The sequence below is a fragment of the Phragmites australis genome, chromosome 4, assembly GCF_958298935.1.
Source record: "Phragmites australis chromosome 4, lpPhrAust1.1, whole genome shotgun sequence".
In the NCBI taxonomy this organism is placed as follows: Eukaryota; Viridiplantae; Streptophyta; class Magnoliopsida; order Poales; family Poaceae; genus Phragmites; species Phragmites australis.
The window spans coordinates 39,243,629-39,256,992 of record NC_084924.1 but is presented as its reverse complement, the minus strand read 5'-3'; the positions used below and the strand labels follow the sequence as shown (position 1 = coordinate 39,256,992).

Below are 13,364 nucleotides of genomic sequence, written 5' to 3'. Positions count from 1 at the left end.
TAGTTCATGTAGCTGGTACCACTTCTTTGTCACTTAAGGCAGCAATTCAATCTTTACTTATTGGTTACCACTTGTTTCTTACTCAAATTCGTGGACAAGGATATGATGGGGCTAGTAATATGAAAGGAGAGATTAATGGGTTGAAAACATTGATAATGAAAGAGTCTCCTTCTGCTTATTACATTCATTGTTTTGCACATCAACTCCAATTGGTTCTTATTGCTGTTGCCAAGGAAAATGATGGTTGTGTATGGTTTTTTGCTCAACTTTCTCGTTTGTTGAATACTGTTGGAGTTTCTTGTAAGAGTCATGATATGCTTCGAAATGTTATAGCTCAAAAACTAAATACAACACTTGAATTGGGTGAAATAGAAAGTGGAAGTGGATTAAATCAAGAGATGGACTTAGCTAGACCCGGAGACACTCGGTGGGGCTCTCATTACAAAACTATTTTGCACATTATTGATATGTATTCCATAATCCGAAAAGTGGTTATAATTCTTAGAAAAGATCCCACACAAAGGGGTGATTGGCCGAACATACATGCTATGGTTGATATCTTTGAGTCATTTGAGTTTATTTTCAATGCTCACTTGACGTTGGTCATTCTTGGATACACAAATGAGTTGTGTCAGTCTTTACAAAAGAGAGACCAAGATATTGTTAATGCAATGTTACTTGTGAGTTTTGCAAAGGAAAGAATCCAATATATGAGATCTCATGGGTGGGAAGAGTTCTTTAAAGGAAATGTTACATCATTTTGTGTAAAATATAGTATCAGCATTCCTTCATTGGATGGTAATTATGTGCCTCATGGAAGATCCTCACGGTTTTACTCCGAACAAACAATTGATGATCATTATAGAAGAGAGGTATATCTTGGTGTCATTGATAAAATTCGGTAAGAGCTTGACAATCGGTTTGATGAGGTTAATATGGAGTTGCTTATTTGCATGTCGGCTTAGAATCCGTTCAATTCATTTGCTTCTTATGATGCACACAAGATACTTAGACTTGCCAAGTTTTATCCCAAGGACATATCAAGTATGGATTTGATAAGACTTGAAATCTAACTTGATAACTTTATTCATGATATGAGAAGAGATGATAGATTAAAATGTCTAAACAATCTTGGAGAGCTCTCTATTAGGCTTGTTGAAACAAATAAATATGCTTTTTATGATTTGGTGTACTTGATTCTTAAATTGGTATTGATCCTACCGGTGGCGACGGCAAGTGTTGAAAGAGTATTTTCAGCATTGAGTCTAGTGAAGAATAAATTGAGAAACAGTATGGGTGATGAGTTATTGAACGATTGTTTAGTCACATTTATTGAGCGTGATATTTTTTGCAAGATAAGTGAGGATGATATAATCGAGAGTTTCATGGCCATGAGAAAGTGTAGAGTAGAGTTCTAGAGTATGTATTGTAATCTTGTATGTAACAATTTATGCAAGATTTTATTTCATATTTAGACTATTTATATTGTACTTTTCGTAAATTTCAAATTTATTTGTTGAATTTACTATGTTGAGAATTTTTAATATTATTATATTGTACTTCTAGTAAATTTTATATTTGTATATTAGATTCGAAAATTTTCACCAAACACACTCAGCGTTCAAAATCCTGGCTCCGCCCTGCGTGCATGGCGACGCAGAATGGCCGGAGCACGCGCAAGACTGCGCGACGCGGAGCTACTGCTCTGCTTGTATGCATGTGTTCGGGCTGCTGCATTCCAGTGGGCTTCTAGGACATCACCAATAAAAAAAACTAGTCCGATTGGCGCGCGTATGCAACGCCTATTTTTATTTTGCTGTGTAGAGCACGACAAAAGAAGACTAAAAAATTAAGTTCACAAATTTGTACATTTCAATATTTATTTATAAAATTATTAATATTAAACACATTAAATTAATTATAGAGAAAATAATAGTACTTTTATACATGCATATAGTTTTAACTTGTAGGTGAAAGTAATACTAACCAAACAAATTTGTTTCATATTTTTTTGAGTTTTAGATATTTTTCTTTGCATTTTATTCATTTCGATATTTTTCTAGAATTTTGGAAAAGAAAATTACATATGTATATATACACGTATATATATACATGTATGTACGTGTACATACTCAGGGGCTATTGCTACAGTAGCAGGCCCCTGGAGGGCATTCCTTCCACCGTTAGATATAGATATTGATTACTAAGGAAAAACACCGAAGCAAAACAGGCGAGTTCCCGTTGGAACGAGATCGTCTGACGTGACGTGGTCGCTGACACTTAAATGGGCCCTACATGTCAGCGACCACGTTACCCTCGTCGCCTCGTCGGAGGCTTCCGTAGTTTCGTTCTCCTTATCTACCTATCCGCGGCCCGATCGCCCGAGCCCGCTCCCTTCCCGACGCGCCGCCCGAAACCCTAACTCCACCGTTCTAACTCTCCAGCCCAGCCCGGGGGAAGGGATGGCGGCGGCGGGAGGGCAGGGCGGCGGCATGGACGCCGCGCTCCTCAACGACATTATCATCCGCCTGCTGGAGGTGCGGATCGCGCGCCCCGGGAAGCAGGTTCAGCTCTCCGAGACGGAGATCCGCCAGCTCTGCACCGTCTCCCGCGAGATCTTCCTCAGCCAGCCCAACCTCCTCGAGCTCGAGGCGCCCATCAAGATCTGCGGTGCGTCCCTCTCGCCCCTCCCTCTCTCCCTCTTGCGTTCGTGAGGGTGGATCTGATTTGGTCGCGCGGCCGTTTGGGAAGGCTGGCGTCTTGTTGGGTTCTTGTGATCGCGTCTCTATGTAGCGATTAGTAAACGTGGGCGTGTAGCATCAGTCTGAATTGTTCTAGATTTGATGATCCTGTTTTTACTGGGAGATGGATGTTAGGGCGTGAAATATTGATTTATGCTCATTGGTTTTAATGTGAATATGTACATATGCGATTGCCATGCTGGTGAGGTATGTGCAAGGGAAAAAAAAAATAGCAGCAAAGGAAAGTGCATACATGAAAAAAAAACACCTGTAAACATGGGGAGGGGCATGAGGGCGAAGATAGGTTTTGCTTTAATTGGTTAATCTGGATTGCTGATTACCCTTGCAATATCGCTTGGGAATTTATTGTCAATATTGTTCTTACTAGATGCTTAGAACAGCTTCTATGAGCTGCCTGTATCATCTGATATTTTGCTACATAAGTATATGATGCATATCATGGCAAACGATTGGCGCTAGAGGAATGCTAGACCACATCTGAAGTTATTGTCCTTTGGGGATACCAGTTCATTTTAATTTATGGCTTACCAACCATTTTGGCTGCCGCCTCAATTTGAATATGTTTTTTAGATTAGCCTCTCTAAGGTCAGCCAGTTTCTTGTAACTTGTGGGCAATTTTAATGGCAGCTGGTTTTGAACCTTCTCTATGCCCCCAATCACGAGTTCCGAACCGTGCACTAGTATGCTTGTTCCTTTCCTTTATTCTTTTTGCAAGTTCCTTCGGATGATCATGGTGGCTCACCAACCTCGTTAGCTACACAACTGTTCTCTAGGTCATGGACTCTAGTGGCATATAAGAAACTTTGCTCCAGGATCTGTTTACCTCCTTTGCATGATATGCCCCTTCTAAATGAGAATGATCCACTTGTAACTAGCTTTTATTATTAACTGCCTACAACAGGGTATTGCTATTGAGCATCAAGAACAGTGTTCTTAAGGCGGTAAGGTGAGGCATGGTGACCCACCCCCTTCACAACGCGAGGCAAGGTGATACCATACCAATCTAGAAACAGCAAAACTACAGCAGGGGAGGAGGAAAGAAAAAGTAAAAATGGAAGGGAGGGGGCTGGCCCAGCCCACCTGCCAGCCCATATCCCTTCCCCTCCTGTAGTACATTAACCAGTCCATATCTACTACTTGCCCTGATCTCTTGATGCCCTCTCCCTGTCTGTCTTGCAGCAGCGCCGCCGCTCGCTCCCTGTCTCTCTCGTAGCGGCATGGCCGCTCACTTCCCTGCTCCTCTCTCTCCGCCAGCCAGCCAGCCACTCCTCCCTGTTGCTTCCCTGCCCCTCAGATAGATCGCCGCCGTCGTTCCCCTTCCAGTTCGGCCGCCGCCGCCGCCGCCCCCTTCCAGATATGCCAATGCCGCAGCTGAGCAGAGGGAGGGCTACGCTGGAGCTGGCAGGGATGGGGATGTGGCTGCTGCTTGGCCTTGCCTTTTCCCCTCCGCTCTTCTCTCTTCTCCTTCCCTGCCTCCCTCCTCTCTCACTGATTTTGCCTAGGTGCCTGGGACTCCCAGGACCCCGTGAGCACCTTGTCGCCTAGGCGACACAAAAACCATGATCAAGAAGCTGTTTTGTATCTCCCGTTTTTGTGGTTATATTCCACCCATGTAACAAATGCTTAAGGCACATGATTTGCATGGTCTTTGAAGCAGCAAAGTAGCTTTATAGCAATGTGATCTAGCAAGCATGTGTTCATTTGCAACATCAACTGCTAAAATACTACTTGTTTCCTGATTTACTCAATTGTTAGTCTTTCATCCTCTGCTTCTCATATTGCTGTTCCTGACCTCATATATTCTGTTATGCTTTTCTGTTTGTACTAATGCGAGCTTGGGGTTATGACTGCAACTAGCACATAGTGTTTGTTGAATAGCTTTCATATTTGTCTCTAACTGTAATCTCCCGTGTTGTTTGGTATCCAGGTGATATCCATGGTCAATATAGTGATCTTTTAAGGCTTTTCGAATATGGAGGCTTTCCTCCTGAAGCCAATTATCTATTCTTGGGTGATTATGTTGATCGAGGCAAACAAAGTTTGGAGACTATATGCCTTCTTCTTGCATACAAAATCAAGTACCCAGAGAACTTTTTTATTCTGAGGGGCAATCATGAGTGTGCTTCAATAAACAGAATATATGGATTCTATGATGAATGCAAGCGTCGATTTAATGTGCGGCTATGGAAGGTCTTCACTGATTGTTTTAACTGTCTCCCCGTGGCTGCTCTAATTGATGATAAAATATTATGCATGCATGGTGGACTTTCTCCTGACCTAACACACTTGGATGAGATAAAGAACTTGCAGCGTCCAACTGATGTACCGGATGCAGGTCTATTATGTGACCTACTTTGGTCAGATCCGGGAAAAGATAATCAAGGGTGGGGCATGAATGATAGAGGGGTCTCATATACTTTTGGTGCTGAGAAAGTTTCAGAATTCCTGGAAAAGCATGACCTTGATCTTATTTGCCGGGCTCATCAGGTAGTGCCTTAGTATTTGAGCGCAACCTTTTTTATCTTTTATTTCCCAGTAAATTAATAATTTAAGGTGTTTATATTTCATGTGGTGTCAGGTTGTTGAGGATGGGTATGAATTCTTTGCTGACAGACAGCTCGTCACCATATTCTCGGCTCCCAATTATTGCGGTGAATTTGATAATGCCGGTGCGATGATGAGCGTGGATGAAACTTTGATGTGCTCTTTCCAAATTCTGAAACCTGCTGAGAGAAAACCCAAACTTATGGCCTCAAACAAAATGTGAGATTGTGAAGCCGTCCCGCTTCCAGCAGCTGAGGTTGGTTACTCCAGTTGCAATGTTGTGTCCTACTCTTAACCTTGCAATTGTTGAATAATATTGCTTGTGCATTAGTCGACGGTACTACAATTTGATGTATTGTTTATCCATTTTGCACTTTGTCTTGACTGTAATCTAGTAACATAACATTTTTCAAGTCAATATCATTGATGTCTGATTAAGCTGTATGTTTGATGTAATATGTATTACTGGTACAAATGAAATTAATCTGCAAGAAAGCTTTTTTAGGTTCTTTACATTTAGGGGGGTCACTGGGGTGCACCCAGGGACAAGTAACAACTTGATTCTCCACTTTATCAGAATTTTACCTAAATGCCACACAAAGAAAGTGCATTATGTCATCTGGAACTAAGCAACTGAGAATTGATTACTTGCACCATTAAAGATGTTAATCATCTAGGAAATAAAATAGGGAGTAATTTTGAGAGGAAATATTGACTTGAAAAATCTTTTGTTTCTGGATTATGGTCAAGAATATCAACTGGGTATCCTGCATGTGAGCCTATAAGACATCTTTTCTGACTTTCTTTGTTTTAGCTCATGACGCTCTATTGTTATGTAGGCTCTTCCTGTGGGTGCATCAAGACATCAAGGTGTAGGTGCCAGCTTGAAGGCAACATTGGGCCATTTCTATCAGAGAAACCAAATAATATCATTCCTAACTGTTCGTCTGGAAGTCTCTCCATGGCAAGTGACTGAATTTTTTCCCTTTCCTGTTGCCACGTGTGAAACAATGATGTAGTTGTAGATATACTGATTATGGAAGGATAAAGTTCTCAATTGACCTGAGGCGATTTCCTTCTCCAGCCAGGAAAAATTCTGAATGTCAAGGACTCTGTTTGAAAGTTTCACTATTTGAAAGCAGTTGTACTGTATGGAGGTAAGGACTATGCCAAGGCTGTGTTTTCTGTGGTTTGTAAGCAAGTTTGGATATGGTCTGTTATGTTAGTTTCTCTAGTGTGCCGAACATCAAAGCAACAGTCAAGGAGGGATGCTGATGCTTGCTGAGAACTTCTGAAGATGATTCCACAGCTGACTGCTTGGTTTGTCAGACTTAGTATTGCTGAACGTCGTGAATTTTGTTCTGTTGGACCAGCGTGAGTGCATGGGTGCTTCGTGAATCGTGAGCCTTATCTCATTTTTGATGCGGCGAATTTGGGAAATGCCATTGTAAAGATCATCTAAGTTGAAAAATACTATCGGTGTCTCTATGTCATGCGGCTCTAGGGTTTATATGTTATCTTCGTAGCTGATGGTATTTTTTAATATAAATGTTTTCTAATGGTGTCTACTTAATTTTTCCTTTTTGGTGTTTTGTGTTATGTTACATGTGCGGCTCTGTTTTTGCCTGGATATGCATTTTGTTCGCTACCGGCTGTGCCATATTATCTGACAAGCCTATGCATTGCCTTGACCGAACCCAAACATGATAATGGCGTCCAGGCACTACGTAAATGTAACGTCTTTATGCACTCCGGCAGAGAGCTGGACCGTGCAAATAGCCTCTTTGCGTTAGCCTTACCATATTGTCCAGCAATGGTGAAAAAAGACGTCAGTAGAAACAGTATGGTACCAATGTAATCCTGTATAACTCCTGCAATTGCTCCCAATGTACAAGATAGATCAACGCGGGAACCGAGTATACAACAGTATGGTACAGGTACAACAATGTTCATCGAACTCCACAGATGAACAGTAGCTACTGAAAGAACTGCCTTGCAACCCAGCATCTTAAGGGCACGAAATCAACACATCCAGAATGCTTATCAGCGAGTCATTGGCGATTCTATTGTCTGCCCATGCGTCAGTAATATAACTGGACTGTTTTTCACAAAAAAAATATCACTGGATTGTCGCATACGTTTCTTGTTTCATTTTCATCTCTTAATACAGGCCTGTATCTGCAATGAGATGACAATGGTTTAATTCCTCCGAACAGAAACAAAATAGTAGGAGCCGATAAGCAAAGGCAGCATACTTACAGGCGTGTAATGTTATTCTGTGATTGGACAGCTTTTCTAAGCTTTATTTCTGCCGACAGCCCCTCAGATCTGCTCTGTTCTTGATAAGTTGATCCTACAGGAACTAAAGTATATATATTTTGATGACATGATTTTAATTAGACTTACTAGTAAACTAAACAAAAAATCAAATGCTCCAGTGATTAACCTTGAGAGATTTTCGGAGACCAATTCTGGCGGATCTAAGATATGGAAGGCGCGCCAGGTTGGATATGGATATTGCTTACTTTCAAAAGGCTAGCTTGCTCTAGTCTTGGTTTTCTCTAAGTGGGAACGAAGCTCTTCATTTTGCTTCAAACAATCTTTAACCTGTAAATTTCAATTAAGTCAACAGGGACGCAAGTTTCTTCCACACAGTTTTGTTTAGCATCTCTACGCAGGAAATGACCAACAACAACACACCTGGTCTTCCCATTGCATTGTAACAGCTATGGCTTCTTGTTAAGTAGTAGACAAGGCTGAGTTCTCCTCAAACAGCTAATCTATTTCTGATGATTGAGAATCAATCTGTGCAACACAATAAACACTTAACCACCACTTAGAAAACTTATTTAATACAAAAGAAACGGTAAGACCACATCTATAACCTCCATTAGCAGCTTTTGACGGCTTCCCTCTAGCCTATCAACCATCAAAGCCATGTCATGCAACTGGTTTTTCAAGTTTTTCCCTATCTTGCTGCCATAAAGTAAATTTGGGTCAGTAGCTCAGTACAGTTTGCATGAAGAGTTGAGCAAAGCTAGAATAATACTATGAACAAGCAATGCTACTTGTGCAACTGTTCTAATCACCCCTATACATTCAAGGCCATCAGGACTGAAGGTGCTCAACCATCCAGCTTACTTACCTTCTTGATAAATATGGGCATAGTAAATCATTGGCCATGGGTATACCACCATACCAGAATTTCATAACATGGGCCATACAGTATCTGAAAAAAAAAAAAAAATTAAAGTTTGTTGGATACATTACCATTGAAAATGCCTTGCGTGCAGCAAACTCAGAAGCATCCTCTGCATGGTAGCAAAAACTAATTCATGTCATAGAATCAATGCAAAGATTATATCCGGAGAATGCTCAGCAAGTAAGCACTTAATTTTGAATGACATAAGATAAAGAACTACCTTAAGACGTATCTATACACCACTAAAATATGGAAAGTGAGAAGTAATGAAAGACACTCGAGAATGATAAACATGGAAGACAACACCTATGCCAATAACTAGGGTGAAGTTACATGTTTACTTGGGGTTACATGAATTGTTGTACTTCCTCACTTTATAAACGATAGACTACAATAAACATGTGTATCATCCACACCTGTAGCTTTCTTTGTCAACACAGCAATTTGGTCTTCCAACTGTTGCTTTTCAGTCTCCAGAGAAGCAATGCAGGATTGTTCTTTAGCTACCTTTTGCTGCTCTTGTTGCCTCAGCAGGATCTCTTCAGCTAATTTTTGTTGCTTCTGTTGCCTTAGCAGTGACTCTTGCTGTGTTTGTCGTTTTAGATGTTAAGATTACAAAAGAATGAAAACAATATAACATTCAAGCAGAAGGTTTAAATGAACCAACCTTCAGCTGAGCCTGTAAATCTTGTATCTCCTTTTCCACGACAAGAGTTTCCTCACTAAATGTTCCCATTGGATATCCACTGTAAGAGTTGCCCATTACTTGCCGCTGTAGGGTATTTAACTGTGCTCTCAAGGATGTAGAATCTTCTTCTGCCTGTGCATTTCAAGATTAGCAAAGTGATGATACCACTAATAAGGCACAAATTTTAGAAATACCCTATACTGCTCCTCTTCTGCTTCCTTCAGCCGTTTCTTCATGCTCCTGAGTTGAGCTAGAGCATCCTCCTACTTAGCATACCAGTCTGAAGTGGTGATGAGGGTTAAGCATGCATAGGTAGCACACAATAACTACGGATAGCATAAACACAATAATAAACAAGTGCTTAATACCTTAGCAATAACAGCAGCATCTTTCTCCAAGGAAATGTCGTTCAGAGCTTTTCTCAAGGAGGGCACTACATTCTGCTCCTGCGAGTAACATATCAAGCCACAAAGGTTAAAGTGCAGGAAAAACTAGGTGCACGGAACCAGATAACAACATACTCTATGATACTCACCAGATCGTTCAAGCGGTTTACAAGGGCATCCTTCTCAACTTCCTTCTCTGCAATCTGGCAGGGATACACAATGTAAGAAGTGCCCATCCTGGAGTAACTATACCAAGAACCCAAACTGCATACAAAATACCTTGGACAGCAGCATTTGGTTTTCCCTCTCCAATTCCGCGTTCCCATTTTCAAGTTCTTGAACTCGAGCAAGGAGCTAGCATTCAGATCAAAAGCTTAGTTAACATCTAGAAATTAGAGAAGAATCCTACTTGCAGCTAACATAATATTGCTCAAAGAGATCAAATGCTTGTAAACGGCATAGAAAACTTGTTAAACTGCGTCAAAAAAAGGAATTTCGCTAAACTGACCTCAGCTCCAGCTCTTTGGTTCCCTTCAGATCATCAGCGTTGTTACATGGAAATAAAACACAACCCAAGGTCAGCATCGAAGCGGAGCAAACTAAGAGAAGATCGCAATGAACAATCCAAGAAGGATTAGAAGGAACGATGTACCAACCGTAAGGGTCGATGTGGGACGCCGCGGCCGGCGGGTTGTGCTGCTGTTTCTGCTGCATCCTCTCGGCAGCTCTCTTGTGCCAGATCTCCTCCAGCTGCCAAAAACAAGCACAAATTACGGCATAATTGGAACCCCGAACCTCAGAAGCTAGAACTAGCGGGACGCGGATCTGCGCGCCTTCCATCTCAAAACGGAGAGGAAAATAAAGAGAGGGAGGCGTACGGTGCGGCGGCCCCGGGAGGCGTGGCGGGATTCCATTCGGCGGCGTCTGAACGATCGGTCGGTCGATTTGGGAGCTCCGGATCGGAGGAGGCCGGAGTTCCCACCGTTCCCCTCGGTTCTGCGATGCCGCGGGCGGGCGACGTGGGGGAGCCGGGAGGGGAGGAGAGGGGAGCCAGCCGAAACTCGTGGGTGGGTTGGCCGATGGGCTACCCAAAGCACGCGTAGGGCCGCTTGCTTGCTTGGGTAGCGCGAGGCCTTTGCGTTGGCCGGGCCAACCACAAGGAACGGCCCAGGCACCAGGTGACCTCGTTAAAATTGGTCGCGCTGCGTAGAAGGCAAAACACGCTGCGGGCACTGTGGATGATTTCTAAAAATACCATTTAATAGGAAGGCTTGACAATTGGATGGTTGAAGGGCATATGATCTTGTTTAAATTTTTTTTAGGATCGTTTGAAGTAACGAAACGCACACGGGAGCATGCTGTCAATGAGAAGATTGACACATATGACATCGCAATTCATATTTACCTGCAGAATTAGGTCTGCACTCGTGTATGTGTCTTCTTTCATCCAAACTCTTGTTGATATATAAAAATAACACTTCCGCATTCAAACTAAATTGGATAAGGTATTATCATTGGCAAACTGTATCTATCTATCCGATATGTTATTTTTCAATACGTTACCTCATATCCTTGGTCTATTTCATTATTGAGAGGATAAACTTAGCTAAAATTTAACTAAATTTCTATAAAACAAAACTAATACACTAAATCCTAAAATACACCTAAAATTAATCTAAAATTATCTAAAATTGGCCAAAATCATTTAGTATGCATATAAAATTCAACTAAAATTACCTCGTTATGGAGGTGGACATCAATGTCGGGGTAGAGGACAACACGGAGGATGCAGCAGTGTGGTGTCATAGAGGCCGACAACGACGTGGGGCAGGAGCCGAGGTGTCAGTGTGAAGGAGGTATGACGCCGTCGATGTTGTGGAGGCCAATGGTGGTGCAGTGCGGTGAGGGGAATGAGGCGTTGTTGTGGAGGAAGGCAGGGAGGTGCAGAGACATCGATGTCATGGAGGACAGCGACGACACGAGACATGATTCGAGGTGTCGGTGGAGGAGGCCGGTGTCGGTGTGGATGAGAAGGCAGCATCTGTAACATCCTGAGTTTTAGCATATAGACTTTAGCAAAATTTACTCCTTTTAATTTTTTTCTAATTATTTAAAACAACATAAAATCAATGATATATATTAATATATATATATATATATATATATATATATATATATATATATATATATATACATACTGATATGTATATATATTCAAATATATTATTTTGGCTAAGTATTCTAAAGAGCACCAAATTTAAATTCTAAATTAATCATTGCAATATATTGAATCATGTGCATTTTGGTTTATTTGTTTTTATGATTCTTTGAGTGGAGATTTGAATTTAAATGTCTCTCAAATTCAAATATATTTCTTAGATTTAGCCCAGCTGAAATCCAATTTAATTCAAAATCTTTTGAATTTAGTCCTCTCCTAAATCTCAGAGTTTCAAATCCAAATCCTAATTCAAATACATTTATTTGAATTTATGCCAAAAAATATCCAAACCCCAAATTCAAATATCCCATTTGAATTTATCCCAAACAATTCCATTTTCTTTTCTTCAACTCGGGCCGCCCTTTTCCTTTTTCTCCTCCGCACAACCCATCTCTCTCTCTCTCTCTCTCTCTCTCTCTCTCTCTCTCTCTCTCTCTCTCTCTCTCTCTCTGTGTGTGTGTGTGTGTGTTCCGGCCCAGCTCACCCCCTCCCTCCACTCCCCGCGCACATGGGCTGCAACACACATACCCGAGCGTCCCAGCTAGCACGCCAGCCCAATGCACCAGCGAGGCCGCCCCACCCCGCTCTGCTCCCACCGCCACGTGGACCCTGCGGTCGATCATCGTCTTCCTCCTCTAGCTCGCCCTATCTCCCTGATCATTGTCACGCCACCCCTTTCTCCCGCATTTAAACCTCAGCAACTTTCCCTCCCTCTCCCCGGCCCTCTCTTTCCTCTCCTTCCCTCTCTGCTCCATCAAGCACGCCACCCGAACCAGCCCCTGGCATGCACGACTTTGGCGCCCACCCCACGTGGTTGGATGGTAGCCGCACCACCATGCGCCACACGAATTAAGGTGGGTGTCATCCTCCGCGTTGCTCACTGAGGACAACACGACACCTATAAATTGGAGCTCCTCGATCTTGTGCTTCCTCTTTTCCCCAAATCCGCCATGCAATCCCTAATGTCGCTGTGTCAATCTCCTCTCTCGCCATCGCACTTTTCCACTTGGACTGCAAGAGAAGAGGAAGGACCGCGGAGGAAGAAGCCAACTGGGTCCAAAGCTCTCACCCCCTCCCCCCTCCCCGATGAGACTGACGCCGGAACATAAGGGAGATATGTCGCCGCCTCTTCTTCGACTCCGGCCACCCAAGCCCCTTCAATGCTGGTGAGCCTCCGACCACCTCCTCCCTTTTTCCCTTGGCTTGGTAGCTCATGTTGACCCACCTTCGCGCGGCGTATGGTAGTCTGGTCACCTTCACCGCCACACTGTGATATGATCACCACCAGCAACCTTCTCCTTCCTCTGTGCCAACCGCTGTGCCTATGCCAAGGAAACCCCCTAGAGTAGTAGGGGAATGCTTTGTAGGGTCAAGGGGAGGTGCTTCCCAATTCCGTGCCTACCACCATCAACTCTAGCGTCGATCTGGGATTGCTCCGACGACCGGCCGGTGACGAGCCTGTGACAGTGACAGTTCAAAATTCTTAAACATGTAATTAAGCATTCATGAGTATAATTAGCCTTATGTTTAATTGTTTGAGCAATTTTTGACATGCAATTTAAAC

General features: G+C 42.6%; 2 pseudogenes; one reads left to right on the top strand and one right to left on the bottom strand.

The window, feature by feature from the left end:
- The first annotated feature begins 2,327 nt into the window (after positions 1-2,327).
- Positions 2,328-6,874, top strand: LOC133916436 (serine/threonine-protein phosphatase PP1-like; annotated as a pseudogene).
- A 276-nt stretch (positions 6,875-7,150) lies between these two features.
- LOC133916437 (uncharacterized) lies at positions 7,151-10,656 on the bottom strand (annotated as a pseudogene).
- Positions 10,657-13,364: the final 2,708 nt, after the last annotated feature.